Source organism: Acinonyx jubatus, chromosome B2 (genome assembly GCF_027475565.1).
Source record: "Acinonyx jubatus isolate Ajub_Pintada_27869175 chromosome B2, VMU_Ajub_asm_v1.0, whole genome shotgun sequence".
Taxonomy (NCBI): Eukaryota; Metazoa; Chordata; class Mammalia; order Carnivora; family Felidae; genus Acinonyx; species Acinonyx jubatus.
Window position 1 is genome coordinate 139,409,085 of NC_069385.1, and position 18,462 is coordinate 139,427,546.

General features: G+C 38.9%; 1 long non-coding RNA gene across 2 annotated transcripts in view; it reads left to right on the forward strand.

Moving 5' to 3' along the window:
- Positions 1–18,077, forward strand: part of LOC128315703 (uncharacterized) — a 446,648-nt gene extending 428,571 nt beyond the window's left edge. For both annotated transcript variants that reach the window (XR_008298761.1, XR_008298760.1), the window contains one exon: positions 17,936–18,077. This is a non-coding gene — a long non-coding RNA (uncharacterized LOC128315703). The remainder of the gene's footprint in view (positions 1–17,935) is intronic.
- The last annotated feature ends 385 nt before the right edge of the window (positions 18,078–18,462 follow it).

Genomic DNA, 18,462 nt, shown 5'->3' on the forward strand with positions numbered 1-18,462 from the left:
CTAAGAATTTTTAATTTTTAACAAGATCTCACGTTTCTGGCAGCAAGAAATCCTTTGCAAGTTTTTGTCTGTTTGTTTGTTTGTTGTTGTGTTAGAGTCTACCGCTGGAGCACTTTTCAGGATCCCGTGGCCTCTGTTGTTGTTAAGTCACACCTCAGATATAACGGTGATCTATAAAATGGACTTATTTTAAAGGTTCGATATTTCAAAGCCATTCTTGGGAATTTGATGTATTTTATTTCTCTGTTCAGCAGATTCTCGTTGTGTATCTGGATTGGGTAGAATAGAGCTATTACTGTTTACATTCAAGTGATTTACCCGAAGGAGATCCTCTTGTCTTGCTTTCTCTTGGAGAAAATAATAATGAATTGACACACACACACACACACACACACACACACACACACACACACAAGATATAAAGGAAAAATGCCAGATCTGTTTAAATCCAAATTCCTGCTGGTACTCTGATACTGGCATATGCTGTTCTTTGTGCTAAGAACAGGAAGTCCCAATCTTCAAAACATTTTGTAGGTAGTTTTATTGACTACAAATTCTCTCACAGCAAAGGTCCTATCTCACATGTAAGAATCAGAAAGCTGCTTCAGAATTTGATAAATAACATCCAACCTTTTGTTTTATTTCATGAGTGGTTCAGAGAGAAAGATATTCTATCTCAGTATTTCCGAAGCCTGGCTGCATGTGAGAATCCCCTGGAGACTGTTTGAAGCCTACCGGGTTCTCCTTGCCCCAGAGGTATTGGTTCCATTTTTCTAGGATGGAGCTGAGGCTTTTTGTTTCTAAAAGCTGCTCGGATGAGTTGAAAGGGGCAGCTAGGCTTGAGCAACACTGCAGCCTTGGGGAGACACTCGTCACTAGAATAGAGGACAGACATGAATGCTGGAAACATGTATAATCAGCTGAACAAAGGGGAGAAGGGGAGCCAAAAGAAGGCAGATACTCGTTGGGTCTGAGCTCACCAGCCATTACTGGAAATAATTATTATTTAATCTTCCTACTCTATGGCATTTACGTGGCATAAAGGAAAGATCCTGACCTTGGCATTGAGCAAGTGACTTGGTTTCTGATGACAGGACCATCCCAATAGTTCAGATTCAAAGACTGAGAGGCAAGCTTAGTAGAGTTGCTGCTTTAATGATGCTATTTCCCATGAATGTGAGGTCAATCTCAAGTTGGCTGGAGCTAGGATTCAGAGGTTAAAAATAAAAAATTGAAGGGGCGCCTGGGTGGCTCAGTCGGTTAAGGGTTCGACTTCAGCTACTGTCATGATCTCACGGTTCATAGGTTCAAACCCCATGTCAAGCTCTGTGCTGACAGCTCAGAGCCTGGAGTCTGCTTCAGATTCTGTGTCTCCCTCTCTCTCTGCCCCTCCCCTGCTTATGCCCTGCCTCTCTCTCTCTCAAAAATAAGTAAACATTAAAAAAATTAATAAGTAAAAAATAGAAAATGATTTTTCCCATTAATAATGAATATTAATCCACCATGAAAAAGAATGAAATCTTGCCATTTATGACAACGTAGGTGAAACTAGAGGGTATTATGTTAAGTGACGTTAGTCAGACAGAAAAAGATAAATACTGCATAAATGCATATATGTGGAATCTAAAAAAAAAAAAGAAACGAACAAACAAAACAACACAGAAACAGACACAGAAAATGGAACAAGTTGGTGGTTTTCAGAGGAAGTGGGGGTGGAGGGATGACCAAAGAAGTAGAAACTAGTTCTTTGTTTAGAAAACAATTTATTTAGTCTGAGAGAGTGAGAGCATGAGCAGGGGAGGGGCAGAGAGAGAGAGAGAGAGAGAGAGAGAATCCCAAGCAGGTTCCATGCTGTCAGTGCAGCCCCTACCCCTGACGTGGGACTCAGTTTCACAAAGAGATCAAGACCTGAGCTGGGATCAAGAGTCAGACCCTTGACTGACTGAGCCACCCAGGCGCCCCAGAAACTTCCAGTTCTAAAATAAGTCATGGGGATGTAATGTACGACACAGAGAGTATAGTCAATAATATTGTAATAACTTTGTACGGTGACAGATGGTAACTAGATCTATTGTGGTGATCGCTTCATAATACATAACAAACACTGAATGACTATCTTGAACACTTCAAGTCAATAAAGTATTGTATGTCAAATCCCTTGCAGCCTCCAACTTACTGCCTCCTACTCTCTGCCACTGGTCTGCTGTTGGTGGGTGCTTCTACTTCTGGTCCATCTTTACCTTCATATATATATATATTTTAATATCTGTAGCCACATCCCTTTCTTATCCTCCTCCTACCTTCCCTTCCAGGGTAAGAAAAATGGCTGTATTTCTTACCCTAGCTTGGGTCTGTAATGCTGCCCTCCTTCCTAAGGATTCTTCTTCAAGTCCAGTTCTGTCTGCTCTATACTAGTTCCTACTGGTTCATAGGGCCATTTCTCCATTGTTCTAGCGTTTTCTCCTTTTCAAGGCCTCTGGCCCAGTTGCTAAATTTTCTCATAATTCTGAGCAAATAATTTCTGGGAAAACTGGTGCTCTTTTCTCCAACTGGGGGATTTGGGTACCTGGAGAATTAGGTAGTCCAAAAAATATATATTTTTAAGGCTAAGTCCTGACCCTGACTCGCAAATTATTAAAAAAATGGGGAAAACACTACGGGCTTAAAAGTTGTTATAGAGATTACAATGATATAATACATTCCAAGTAGCTGGCCTACATTGGCACATCCCAACTTTGGGCATCTGTCCCCCCTCTATTCCCTAAGGGGAAGGAACTGTGATACGGATCCCATCCAGATTGTTAGTAGTATTTAGTGTCTGAGGTTTGAAACATATGGGATATGTTCATCAAGTTTCAAAGGAAAAAGGGTGACAAGCTTTTTTCATTTTCTCTAAATTAAGAACAGTTTATAATTTCTTTTTATGATATAATCATATAGCTTATTATTGACAAAATATTGGGGTTCGTGAATTTAGAAATAAAAATATGCGCAGGTGGACCGTAGGGTAGCATTTATGTTGATGATCTCTGGATTGCACGGAAGATATTAACATTTGTTTCAGGAAGTTCTGGGCCTCCCCACCCCTTTTAAGTAGTCTTTATTTTTAAGTAGTTTTAGATTTACAACAAAATTGAGCAGAAAGTACAGACAGTTACTATTTGCCCCCCACCATGCATGTGTAACCTCCCCCACCATCAATATCCTGCACCCAAATAATCCAATTTTCTTTACAACTGGTGAACCTATTATTGACTATGACATATATTGACATATAATTTGACATAATAATATTGACATATTGACACATTGACATATTATTATCACTCAAATTCCACAGTTTACATTAAGGTTCACTGGTTGTACATTCTATGGATTTTGACACTTGTATAATGACATGTATCTGCCATTATAGTTCCATGCAGAAGAGTTTTACCATCCTAAAAATCCTCTGTGTGCCACATATTCATTCCTCCCTCCCTATAACTCCTGGAAACTACTGAACTATATCCATAGTTTTGCCTTTTCCAGAATGTCATGTAGTTGGAATAATACAGTGTGTGGCTTCTTTTGCTTCTTAAAATGCATTTAAGATTCCTCTATGTCTTTCCATGTCTCAGGAGCTCATTTCTTTTTAATGGTGAGTAATATTCCATTGTTCGGATATACCACAGTTTATGTATCCATTCATCTGCTAAAGGACATCTTGGTTGCTTCCGAGTTTTAGAGATTATGAATAAAGCAACTATAAATATCCGTGTATAGGTTTTTGTTTGGACATGTTTTCAACTCATTTGGGTAAATACCAATGAACACAGTTGCTGGATCATAAAAGCTCTATTCTTTGTTGTTTCAAAATTCATTGTCACTGACATTTACATGGTAGACTAAATCCACTTTAGAATGGGTAAGAGAACTTTCAATCAGATCCACTGTTCAAGTGGGATCCTGCACCCCAATAGATTACTTTTCTGAAGAATACAAATGTTGCAATTTCAGATACTTTTAGTATATTGAATAATATGCCTTATGCTATGGGGGGTTCCCAGTGAAGAAATTCATTGTTCCGTCTCATGTGTCATGATTTTCAAAGTGTTACCTCAACATATATACTGTATCAAAGCTATGCCTACTTAAACCCCACTGTAAATGAGTAATTGAGCATATCTGCTGAACTGGTAAGGCAGGTCTACCAGAACGGTCTTTAGAAAGGGAAATGAAAATAAAAGTTCCTGTGTGAAGGAAGATTGGCCCTTTATAATAATAAAGACTTTTTATAATAAAGCATTGGTTATAAGAGGGAAGTGATCCTGAAAACAGCATGATTGTGGTCTCCTAGATGCATCCTACAACCTAGCTCCCCCTGGATGTACATCTAGGGCAATGGAGAGCAGAGATTGTATCTTAAAGCTGAAATGAGTTTGTTTGTTTTTTTTCCTAAAAGATTTACCGAACAATGGGGCATAAGAAATTTTATTTTAGGAACTTTAGACCAGAGTGTAACCAGAGGGGAAACAAAGCATTCCTCCTTCCACCTAGCCACAGATAACTCTGCAGATTTAGCAAAACAAGCCACCAGTGGGTTGTGAAGAACATGGGAATCTGTGAACGGCAGTATTAAAACCCGCTAGATTTGTGGCAGGCACAACAAGGATGTTGTAGTTACCAGGTAGAGCATCCGTGGAGATGCTCAGTAGAGCAGACTTGTATGAAAGTGTATGTGTATTAACACTTAGGAACTCCTAGCAATTAAAGTGAGACTTTGAGGGATGGAAACACCCCAGGCCTGGGGAGCAACAAGATGGAAGGGGCCTGGGTCTCTAGCTGGCCTCATGAAGCCACCCCACAGTACTGGCCCCCTGGCCAACTCCCTTTTACCATTCAAAGCAAAAGAAATCATCATCTCTACCTAGCCAGTATTATATTTGGTCTCTGCTAACTGTGGTGGGTCTTGTATTCTAGTGATACCCCTGTTTCTCAGTGAGCCTGTCCCCCACAGCGTATGCTCATGCTACCTCCTGGCCTGCTCTGTGGATTCTCCTCTACAAAACCTACACCCATTTCCTAAACCCCTCTTTTCTGGAGAACATATATGTGATTTGACAATGTCACCCAGGTCTCTGTTAGGACTTTCCTTAAGAAACTGAAATTTTATAAGTGGCTAATATTATCTGTATTTTAACAAAGGATTTTATCATGTTAGAAAAATAAGTGACCAATGGTAGGGATGTCAGCCCTGGTGACAGACCTATTGAGGTGACATTTTCGTTCACTAAGATCTATAGGTATCCCTCAGTGATACTCAGATTACCCCTCCCATGAACATGGCTGACCATGAACATGAAGAAATCCACAGCACTATCCCACATGTGCCTTTCTAGCAATTTCAGTATATTTCCTACAGTAAGACTAAACTGAGTTGCTTCCACTATGGAAACTAAATACTTCCAAGATGTAAGACTAAAAAATATTAAAATAATAAAGAAAGTAAAAGGCATTCACATAGTTAAAACTCAAGGATGTTCACGTAAATACAGTTACAAATACAAAGCCATTTAATTCAAACCCAAACATGCCTAGTGATTGCATCTTTGTTTCAACTTGTACCTTGTGAGCGTTTGCTTTGCATGACATAAGATGCCTTGAACAGTGTCTATCACATTGTTAGTGACTAACAAATACTTTTCAATGAATGATGGATGACTCTGCTATGTCAGCAATATAGGTAAGTAAGTAAATCTCTATTTGTGAAGCTTCTTATGCATTTCTAATCCCTGAGAAACTGTATTAAGACTGGTATGGAAAACATGCCAGCTAGAAAAAAAAATTTAAAAAGGAAGTTAAGGGGAAAAGTTGGGGGAAGCATCCAGAAAGTTACAAGAAAGACAAAATTGAGAACTCTCTTTTCTCACTCAGCACCATATTCCTGGAACACACTTTTTATTCAGGAGTAGAGTTTATTTGAGCCCTCTAAGCCCAATATGAAGCATCAGAAGGTGGGAAGACATACGGGCATGGATTGTATTTATTTCCTCCACGAATGGGAAAACACAGACACGATTGCTGGAAATGTCTAGCAGTAGCTTAGGATGCAGTGGGAAGAAATCCTGGATTCCTAAAGAAACACAGGTGACTATGGCAGATTCAGGCGGGAGGTACACAATTCTACTCCTAGCAGTGGGCACAAACAGGAAGAAGGCACCAGCTTTGACCTGTAAGGCTCACTGAAGCTAAATCAACCACTGTTCAGGTCAATGGGTCAATGGGTTAATCTTCGATTCACTGAATTCCGCATGCCTTGTGAATTGTTGATGATTTATCTTTATTTGCTCAGCTTCTTCTAGGTTGTATCATCTCAAATTCTCTCAGGCTGATCAATAGACAGTTCTGACCAATGAGCAGCCGTTCACTTCAGTCCTTTAGGGGAAAGCACACCTGTACCTGCTCAGTGCACACTCACCCGTGGTGGGCGGCCCCTCCCCCTCTCGTAAAAATGTCCGAACAGGACACCATCTTCATTGCTTAACGCAACGGTGAATTCCCCAATGGAGTCTTTGAAGTAGATTAGTATTATTCTGGTAAATGGTTAACAATGGGCTCTATGGTGTAGGCAGGACCCTCCTCTGAGATCCACCACCTAAATTTCTTTTAAAAGTGTAGACCTAATAAGGTTTCTCGCTTGGTTTTCCTATCCATAGAACACTCACAGGATTAATGTATGTTTGCCAAACCTTCCAACAAGCTGCCTCTCTCATCCTGCTGTTGCAAATCACCACCCTAGGCTCACAATGCCATCCTCTGCCATCCTGACTGTCTCCTTCCTGTTTAGCTCGGACCCACCTCTCTCCACTTCACCACTTCCTTTCTGCTAATCCCACAAAGATTTCCTAGGCGCTCCAAGGTGTATTGTGAACTGCCCTTCATTTTTTCTTCACTAATTTCCCCAAGATTATTTAAACCTGAAAGTAACCTGTCCCTCCTGATCCCAGAATGTCTCTAAAGACAGTGGGTACCCTTGTCCAAAGAAATATGTGGCATCCTTGCTATTCGCCTTAAGTGAAAAGAAGGAACCAGAGAACCCTCTCTTCATACTGCCTCTTCTTGGCTGCTGTTACATTAAATATTTCCAATACTAACTTACCTTTTGTAGTACATCTTTTTTTCAAATGCCATTTCTCACTATCCTTGTGGCTGTCATCTGCTGGTTTCCAGGAAAGGCACCAAGCTTTCTTGATGGGTTAGGCACCAGGTCCACAAGACCATCCCCCCTTCTTCCTTGTAACTATTCTCATGAATTTCAACAACCCCTTACTTTTATCAAGCACACTTCTGGCTTGTCATTCTCAAATAGCAGCTATTCCAGTCAAAATGGATCATTTTTTTTTTCAAATTGTATTCACACTTTAGTCTCTCCCAATTCAGTAGCTGTGGTGGTTATCTTTCATTTGGCTGCCGCCCCAATCCATTTTCTACCTTGAGCTGTGCTCCAGGGATTTGTCCCTGGAGGTGTCACCCAGCGCCCTTGCTCCCTTGCCTCTTGTTGGGACTAGCTGATGGGTGTACAGGTGGGAGGGAGCAGGTTGGGGGGCTTTTCCTCCTGTGTCCTCCTCCTTGAACGCCATGGCTCTTGCCGTGGTTGCATTCTTCCAGGACTACAGCTCTGTCAGGTGATCCTTCCTCCATGGCTCATCTTCTGTGACTCCTAGAATACTCTTTTTTCCCTCTTATTTCTGAGTGTAGTTGACACACAGTGTCACATTAGTTTCGGCTTTGCAACATCAGTTTATCAGTTTATACATTATGCTGTGCTCACCATAAGCATAGCTACCATCTGCCCCACTTCATGGCTATTACAATATCATTGACTGCATTCCTTATGCTGTGCCTTTTATTCCCATGACTTATTCATTCCTTAGCTGGGAGGCTGTAAGGTGTGATCTCTCACTATTGTGTGTCCCTGGGCCCCTCAACATCTCTGTTCATCCCTTAAGCCTGCTAGCTCTTCTATAAATAGTCCCTATAAATAGTCACTAAAAGCCTTTCCAGAGCCCCATCAGATTATGCCTTAGAGTCCCCACTAATATAGGACCACAGCTAATATTAATTATTCCATCTGCCAAAGTGCCATGACAGCATTCCCTCCATTGGAAAATGTTACCTACCTTTATGGTCCAAATGCTACTTGCTATATACAGTAATATTCTCATGTGTCCCCCAGTAGAAAGCAGTATCTTCTCTCTCAGAGTTCTCAAGGTATTTATCTGAAGCTCTCTTAATAGATGTACATAATTAACCAAAATCATAATAATAAAAAAAAAACCACTTGTCCTATCTCTGTCACATTTGAAGGTAGAATTTAGGTTTGCCTCCTAAAGTACTAGCTCAGTGTTTTTCGGTAAGTGCCTGCAAATATTTGTTGAATGCATGAAGAAGTTGTTTCTCTGCTGCTTATATTTTGCGTGGTTCATCTTAACTCCTAATAAATACTCCTGTGAGAGTTGACTTAGTGCTGCATTTTCTATTTTCCCCTCTAAACACACACACACACACACACACACACACGCACACACACAAAGTGTGTGCCACTTGTAGAGTTCCACAATCACTTTTATAAACTTGAGTCTTATTTCTTACATTTTTTTTGTAAGTGTCAGATTTGCATTTCTAACTGCCAATTTATCATCACTGTATGTAGGCATCACTACCTTAACCTCCCATATCCCATGTTGATATAATGATCTCGTTTTTAAAAATAGCTCCTGAGCCTGATTTCCATACTTCTGAAAGTCACCTACCTCCTTCTCTCATACAAAATCAGAAACTTGGAATCATCTTGAAATGCAATTTCTCCTACTTTTTGATTCCCACCTCTGCAAATTCCTTTGAATTAAAAACGTATTTTCTATCCGTTCTCCAATCACCCTAGTGCATTCTTCATTAATTTGTGCAAAAATTATTACTCCATACTAAGGAGTCGTCAATTTTCCCATGTTTTCTTCATCACAATATACAGAGCCGTGCTATTGAGTGCAAGTTCCTCACCTTTATTTTACGGAGAGAGCAATGGGGCCAACAGGGGTGGGGTCAAATGACTCACTTGACCTCACACATCTGGGTGGTGTGGAGAAGCTAGAATAAGAGCTCATCTCATGACACCTGCTGTGGCATTTTCCCACTATCTCAGGATTCAACCTCTAATCTGCTGCCAGATTAATACTCATCCTCACTGACCTATTCATATGATACAAGAGTACTTAATGCTCTCTTGTAGAATGACCAGAAGGGTATTTGCTTCTCTTTCCATACCCCTGTCCCTATTTATTTACATTTGTTTCTTACCCACCAAGTCCAGTACCTTACATAAAGTGAACATTCAGGGCTGATATGTTTTAATATTTAGGATAATCCAGGCTGTTGAGCTCACATACCTACTTATTTTAATACGTTAGTATTTTGGCTCAGGTTTCTTAAGATGCATCTCTCACAAATACAGTTGAATATAACTGATTATGAGTAATGGTGGCACCATAAAATTGTGGTACAGAATCTCCCTCCTACAATAAACAAAAGCAAAAGCAGATCAACACTGCAAGAAGTTTTCCAGCATGAGAAAGAAATACGGAGTAATTGTAGATTTCAACAAATTATGACCAGTGAAAGGACAGAAGGTTCTGGTCTAATGGCCAGGTTGACAGGATTCCCAATCTTTTTTCTTTTTTTCCTAAATGTTCATTTATTTAGGTTAAGGGGGTGGGGAGGGCGTGAGAGAGAATGATCAAGGGAGGGGTGGAGAGAGAGGGAGAGAATCCCAAGCAGGCTCCTCACTGTCAACTCAGAGTCCGATGTGGGGCTCGAACTCATGAACATGAGATCATGACCTGAGCCAAAATCAAGAGTCAGATGCTCACCTGACTGAGCCGCCAGGCGCCCTGACAGACTTCCATCTTGCTCCCATGTCAGCAGCACAGAGGGTATAGGAAACTTCAGAAATCTTGAAACCTCTTCATACTCTCTAACTTAAAAAGGAGTGGGCTAAAAGGATGGGTAGATATCCCTGGGAAAAGCAAGATAAAAGCTTGTGTGAGTGCTCTGAAAACCACATCTGGACAGAAGCAGGAAGGGTTCCGGATTGTCTTGCTCCAGCATGGAGTGCTAAGTCGGGGGAGTGAGCCAAAGCCCAGAAGAGTTGAATGCCTGCCAAGCTGGGTGGAATGGAGTCTAATAAAGGACATCTGCTGGTATCTCAGCAATAAGAACAAACCAGGGACCTCAGCTCAGCCTGCAGCTGGGCTCAGCCATGCTCCCCCCTTCTCCACACCATGCTCTTCATGCCACTCGCTCAGATGATTCCAGAGAAGGTAGGGATGATCAAGGAGAACTCACACAAACTATTTCAGAGAAAAAAGAAAACCTGAACAAAGGTGGAGGAAGAAAATAAATGGCTTCAGAACCATGAAAATACATAACAGCCAAAAGAATAAAAAATAAAAATATGTAGGTGGACAAAGGCATTGATTTTAAAAGATAACACAAATGATCCAGTTGAAAGAATATTTAAGAAACCAAGGCAGAGTTGTGGCTGGTGTTTTCATCTCTTGAGTAATCCCATAAGGACACAGATTCAGTAATCCAAGAAAAGCACAATGATGTAATAAAAGATCAGAAGGAGAAGAAAGGAGGTATTATAGGAAAAAAGAAAAAAAAAAGAGAACCAGTACAGATAAAATAGACAAACGAAAAGGGGCAAAAAGCAAAAAAAAAAAAAAATCATGTAAATAAGGCTTTATTTATACAGACTAAAACTAAAGAGACAGCAAGCTTAAAATACATACTTAGGAAGGCAATACATACAGAAACTGTAGTCCATGTAGCACAGGGTGATTAATATTGCTGAAGTAAAGACTCTAGCAAAGAGGACAGAAAATAATCAGAGATATAATATAGGAAAGTTTACCTAAAGTAAATAAATGACTGAATCTTCCAGTTCATAGAGCACATCATGTACTAAGAAAAACTGATACAAAGCTAGTGATATAAAACCACATTTAGTTAAGTTACTAAATAAAGCATCCTTTAAGTTTCTGGGAAGAAAAAGCAAGTAACACACATATGTAGGGAAGAGTCTGGTCCCACAATAGAAACTCAGTTTCTAAAACAATGTACCAAAATCTCCATTGCATCCAGTCAATTTATTCTTCACATATAGACACAACAAAAAGGCATTTCCATAGGCGAAATAATAGATTCAATGAAACTCAGGAGCAACAGAACTTTTTTGTAAAAAACCTATTTGAGGAAAATGCAACCAATGAAGAGGTGACTTAAAATTAAAAACTACAGAAATTAAGCCACAATGACAGGACAGGGGTTCAAATCTTAATTCACTTAAATACGACTGTAAGATAACACAGCTGGGTAAATATTATTATACCAGATATATTATAAGCCATTAAAAATTAAATATTATAAAAGCAATAAACTGAAGAAAGGAGGCATAGAGGTTACTAATTACCTCATCTTTCACAGAAGGAGTTAATTGATGATGATGACTAAAATTAAAATATGTAAATTAAATAAGTCCATGCTGACTGCAATTTATTGATGGTTTTAATATTTTTTTCTGAAACTTAGAGGGGTCTTTTAGTATGCATTACCTCTTACAATGAAAAAACTCAGGGGGACACCTGAGTGGCTCAGTCGGTTAAGTGTCCGGCTTAAGTGTCAGCTTAGGTCACGATCTCACGGTTTGTGAGTTTGAGCCCCATGTCAGGCTGTGTGCTGACAGCTCGGAGCCTGGAGCCTGCTTCAGATTCTGTGTCTCCCTCTCTCTCTGCCCCTCCCCAGCTCGTGCTCTGTCTTTCTCCCTCTCTCAAAAATATAATAAACATTAAAAAAATTAAAAAGAAAAAAAGAAAAAAAAACCTCTGCAGTTCTACAATTATTTTCATTTACCCCAGTTGCTTTTTTTGTCACTTAATTCACATCAACATTGCTAGCTGCTATTTTTAAATAACATTTATCCAAGGAGGAGGAAACATTTATTCAAATTAGTTTCACCTTTTCCTCTTTCACCTACATACTTTTGCCTTCATTTCTTTGTATTTTCCTTTCCATGTGTGTAGAGAGGCTGTTTAAATACTTACGACTAATGATTTCCATTTTAAATCATTTATTGCTTTCATCTCTGTTTGTTCCCATGTGGGCGGATTTCGTTTTTAGTGGAATATACATCATCACTGAAAATGGTCAAACTTATTTTGATAAATTAATCACTGAAAGAATTTTTTTAAAGTCCATAGGAAATCATTGGAAAAACCAAGTTACAAAAGACCGGTCTTTTACTATACAGTGAAGCACGGAGGGGATCAGCTTTGGTGAGACTCTTGAGCTACCTCAGGTATTACTTCCAGATGAAACTCTGTCTCCTTCTTCCCTCATATGTTTTAACTCTCACATCTGTCAGTCACCAGATGTGGGACTTGCTACCTAGCTATTGGCTATAGGACTAGCATATCCTCTAGGAAAAGATGAAAGAAGAAAGCAAAATAGATGAGGGCTGGTAAGAATGGGGAGCAAGTGGACACTCCTCTGTGTTAGTCAGAATACAGTCAGGGCTGATCTGGTCACAGATTGACTCAGAATCTCAGTGATACTGCCGCGAAGTCTGAGGAAGTCGGGAGCGCCTCTTCCAGCGGTTGTTCCCTAGCCGTTGACTCAGAGAGCTAGAATGGCACCATCTTGTAACTCTGCCATTTTGACAGACGATCTCAACAGTCACTGAAATAATGGAAGAGAAAATGGAGAGGACTTTTTCCCCACTGGCCTAAAAGTAAAAAACCTCTGTTTTATTTATAGCCTATTGTCCAGGACTAGTCACATGGCCCTGATCTAAGTGCAAGAGAGACTGGGAATACAGTATTCCTGTTCCTGTGTGTTCAGGAAGAGGAACAATAAGACAGAATTCAGGGAATGCTTAATATTACCTCTTCCGCATGACCCGAAACTGAGACAATTACGCAGTTAAACATTAAAAGAGGAGAAATTAAAGAGAAAACTAAAAAAGAGAGGACCTGAAATAATTATTACTGTGTATGCATGATAAGAGAGACATGTTATATTCATGAATTGGAAGAATTAATATTGTTAAGACGGAAATACTTATCAAGTTGATCTACACATTCAACATGGTCCCTTTCAAGATCCCGGATGACTTATTTGCAGAAATTGAAAATCTGATTCTAAAATTATCTTATACCATAGACAAATATCAAATCAAAATGGATCAAAACATAAATATGGTAGCTGAAGCTATAAATTCTTAGAAGAAAATATAGGCACAAAGCTTTGTGACCTTGGATTAGGCAATGGTTTCTTTGCTATACCATCAAAAGTACAAGTAAAATAAGAACAATAGTATAGGTAACAACAAGAAAAGGTAGATGTCAAACCTAATTAAAACTTAAAATAATTTGTACATCAAAGGACATTATCAAGAAAGTGAAAATGCAGCCTATATAACCTGAGAAAATATTTGCAAATAATGTATCTCATAAGGGTCTGGCATTCAGAAACGTATAAAGAACACTTACAACTCAACAACAACAACAAAAATAATCCAATTTTTTAAACAGGCAAATGATTTTAATGGGCTTTTGTCCAAAGAAGGTATACAGGTGACCAAAACACATGAAAGGGTGCTCAGCATCATTAGTAATTAGGAAAACGCAAACCAACACCATAATGAAATACCGCTTCACTCCCACTGGGATGGCCACAATCAGAAACACAGATAATAATAAGGAGGCAGAGTTACTGGAATCCTCATACACTGTTGATGGGATTATAAAATGGTACAGCCACATTGCAAACCAGTTTGGTAGTTTCTCAAGATCTTCTTACCATGCTTCAAACTGGATGTTACTTCATGACCTTCATGAATTCCAAGATTCATCCACATAAATGAAAATATATAAGCATACATCTACAGAAAACTTTGCACATGAAAGACACTCCTAGAAAGACACAAACTACCAAAACTGATGCAGCATTATTCCTAATAGCTAAAAGGTGGAAATAGCCAAATGTTAATTGACAAGTGGATGAATACATATACACACACACACACACACACACACACACATATACATACACACACCATACAATGGAATATTCGATCACACAGAGAAATAAAGTACAGATGCCTGATGCAACGTGGATGAACCTTGAAAACATTATGCCACATGAGAAAAGGCAACCACATAAGGCTACAAATTCTATTCAATATACAATATCAAGAATAGGCAAATATGTAGAAGCACAAAGTAGACTAGTGTTTTCCAGCGGTTTGGGGAAGGGGAGAATGGAAAATATCTGCAAATAAGTAGGGGGTTTTCTGTTGGGTTATGAAGTATTCTGGAATTAATATCATTGATAGTTGCACAACTTTGTGAATATGCTAAAAACTACTGAAGTGGACATTGTAAAGAATGATTTAATGGTACATGAATCATATCTCACAAAACAATGCATGAGAAAAAAAATTGACCAAGCAAATTGTCAGTAGAGAAAGAAAGTTATAGAATGGAGTAGAGTATAATCCCATCTATTAAAAATGTATGCTGATCCATTTGAATGTTTTTGTATAAAAATATTTTGTATATACAGAAGGACTGGAGTAACATAAAAAGAACTATATTGGAGAGATTTCAACCTGGGGGATTCTTTATTGTCTCTGCATTTTGTATCCTTTGAATATTATAAGAAAAATATATTCATATATTAAAACTAGGCGAAAGAAAGTGAATGGCTTAGAAGGCATGAGAGACAAACACTGTTATACCCCATTGTCAATGGCCAGTTCAATGTCCTCTATTTTATGAAGTGTTCCTCAACCATCACATCTTTTATCGATTTGTCTTATTTTGTGCTATCACAACCCACACATTATGTGCTACATAATTTAGTGCCTAATCACATATTTAAACAAACCACCTACATGCAAACACTGGCTATGCTATAAAACACAGGCAAATATCATGGCAGCATGTTGGGCAATCTTTTGTCACCCTCAGTGTGAAATTAAGGATAGCAAAGCCAAAATTGGAGGTAAAGTTCAGATGCTGGGAAAGCATGGACCGGATGCTAAAATAAGTCCTCAAAATAGTAGTGATGTCATAGGTCAAATTGAGACTACACATTCTGGGTTAACATAAAGAAACATCTTATATCTAGCAATTTCTGGGCAAATCGATTTCAAGCAAGCAGTGTTTGGTAAGCAAGCAATTGTAGTAGATCCAGAATCCATATAAAAAGCATCCTCCCGGTCTTTGAAGCAAAAAATCAGTAGATCAAAACAAGACCCAAGTGGATAGGCAAACCTCACAATGGTCCTAAAGACAAAGTTCTTATATACAGTATTGCTTTTATCTCTGCATTCATACTATTTCATACATGTTAGCCTCAATTCCCCAATTAGATTCTAAGATTGCAATCTACCACGATTTTTGGATTTAGAAAAGGTGCTCATACTTATTTGCATAGCCTGTAACATTTATGAGATTGAACACCTGACTGATTTTGTTGATTTAATTGATAGAATGGCCAGTTACCCTGCGCTGGACAAGTGAAAATTGATTTTTCCCAAATATTAAGGATCTGGTTTGACTGAACCCAAAGTAACACACTGAATGGTCACAATCACCAAATAAAACACATACAACCTGGTTCACAGAGATCAGGAATAAAATAGAAAACAGAGTTTATTTGTTCCAAACAGCCAGAGTCTCAGACTGGACTCTTAAAACGAATCCCTCTTTCTAGCCTTTCCTAATATGATTGTGATAGCACACAATCATATATTACATATATTATATTTATATATATATAATCACATGTCATATATGTTATATGATATATATTATATATTACATGTTATATTATATATGATATATATTCTATATATCATATAGAATATATGTCATATGTTGTATTATATGTAATATATATAATATATACATTATATATTATATATATATATCACGTACATATATACATATATAATATGTATAGATATACATATATATATCATATATATTATATTATTATAGCAGATAACATGTATTGAGGATGTGTATGGTAAATACTGAGCTAAACAGTTTTATGTATATTATCTCATTTGATAATTATAACAATCCTATGCAGTAGGGGCTATAGTCACATTTATTGTTCAAATGAGAACTGGAGTTGAGTGAGTATAAGAAACTTGTCCACGCCCACACAGCTAGTTGGTGGTGAAGATGTAATTTCACTTCAAGCCTGCCTAACTCCTAAATTCAGGTTCTTTAGCAACATATCACTCTAGCTATACAATAGTTTGCACTTGAATATTACCAAGAATTCAGGATTCCTATGTTATCCTGTCATGGCAATCTGTTCCTCAAAGGAAATACTTGCCTTGAAGGAAATATATGTCCAGAGGATGAAGCCAGTTAGAGGTTTAGTCTGCAATCCCAATAAAATATCTGGGGAGCTAGACTTGACCTTGTGATGACTCTTCTTGTAGAGGCTAATTTGGCCAAAGTGGCTACCTTTATCCCTTCTTCCTGATTCCATCCACTCGCTGTACCAATGCTGAAGAACTGTAAGACTAGAGGAAGTGACCAACCGAGAGCAAGCCCATCAGAAACTCATGTTTTCTCTCCTTGTTCTCCCTCATTTCCCTCCTTTTGCTCTGCTTAATCAGTGACTATATTTAAATATGTCTCATGAGGGGCTCCTGGGTGGCTCAGTCAGTTAAGCATCCGACTTCAGCTCAGGTCATGATCTCGCCCTTTGTAAGTTCGAGCCCCACATCGGGCTCTGTGCTGACAGCTCAGAGTCTGGAGCCTGCTTCAGATTCTGTGTCTCCCTCTTTCTCTGTCCCTCCCCTGCTCACACTCTGTCTGTCTCAAAATTAAGTAAACATTAAAAAAAATTAAACGTGTCATGATTAAAGATATATTGTAACACATAAGAAATGAGCAGGACAGTTTGACCTTAAGACAGAGGTTTTCAATTTGGCATAATGACCAGGAAGCTTGTTAAGTTCAAAAATGCCAACATCAGCCTATCAAAGGTTACTCTACAAGCTATTTCAGGGATCACAAGAACCCATTTTATTAGATGATAAGGAAGGAAAACATCCCAGGATTAAGAGAAATGGAAGCAATGTTATCCAAAAGGTGAGGGTTCTAGACTGTTACTCATCATTTCATGCAGCTCACTGATCCTGGAAGGCAGGAATAGACTCTTTTAATTTGTCTGGAACTGATGGCACCAGGAACATGTTGAACATATAATTAGTATACTACTTTGCAATGAGAAAACCATAGGTTTCTGTCCCTACATGGCTTGTGAGGGAGATCCAGAAAGGCAAGACATTCATCTGTGTGGAACATTCATATGAGAGAAAAACTACCTTACCTTCATGATTAATAAGGAAAAGAGTTTCAAAACACTGCTTTTTTTAAGTGACACAACAGAGAAAGAAATAACAGAGGAAGAAAAACAAGGCAAAAGAGACAAGTGAAGCTACTTCCAAGAAATCAAAGTGTATGGGACTAGAAATCAGAAATGATGCTAAATTAAAAATCTGAGTCCACATCAATCAGAAAGAAAACATCTCGGTGCACAGAGAGAAGCACACAGGCAGAAACCTGCAGTGCACAAAGCAATGACTCCCTCGTTATCCCATATTTCAAGCACACAAGAGAGTGAGGGGCAGAACATGACAGGAACATTTGCAGCTGAAATCACTCCTGAAAAGATCTGTTTTGCTCTTTCTCCGTGTTATGTTTTCTCAGGGTATTCCTCTTGGAATTCAGTGGCTCTTTTAAAAGAAGATACTTGCAAACACTGGCCTGACCTTTCGCTGAGTTTCGTTGGTCTCTCTCCACAGCTCTGCTGGGGTATCATGGAACATTGCACAGATGTCCTCCTTTACCTTCCCCCCCCCCCCAATCACTGGAGTACCCCCACCTCAGAGTTTCCGGAAACCCACACCTTACCTCCATCAGCACAGGTCGGCAAACATTTTTCAGTGAGTGAGTGGATGATTTCTGGTAAGATGATGTCACGTGTTCATGGCCCACACCACTTTGCCAAGGGTTTTTGAACATAGAACTACATATACGTAATCTGATCAGCAGCAGTAGAAGCTGCAACAGCGAACATCCTACGTGTTCCCGCACCCCTACTCCACTCCTGTGACATGTTTCTACTGCTGGAATTATGATCCATTCGTAAATTAGCCTGAAATCAGAGATGATGAGTTTCTTTTCTTCTTCTCCTTTTTTTTCCTTTGTCCCCCCCAAATCCTTCTCTCCTTTTTTTTTTCCAGTGGGGCTAAAACCAGCAGGGAATCTTCATTAAAATTCACCATAAGGCCCATTTGTTTGCCATTTCCCTCCCCCGCACTCCCTTATC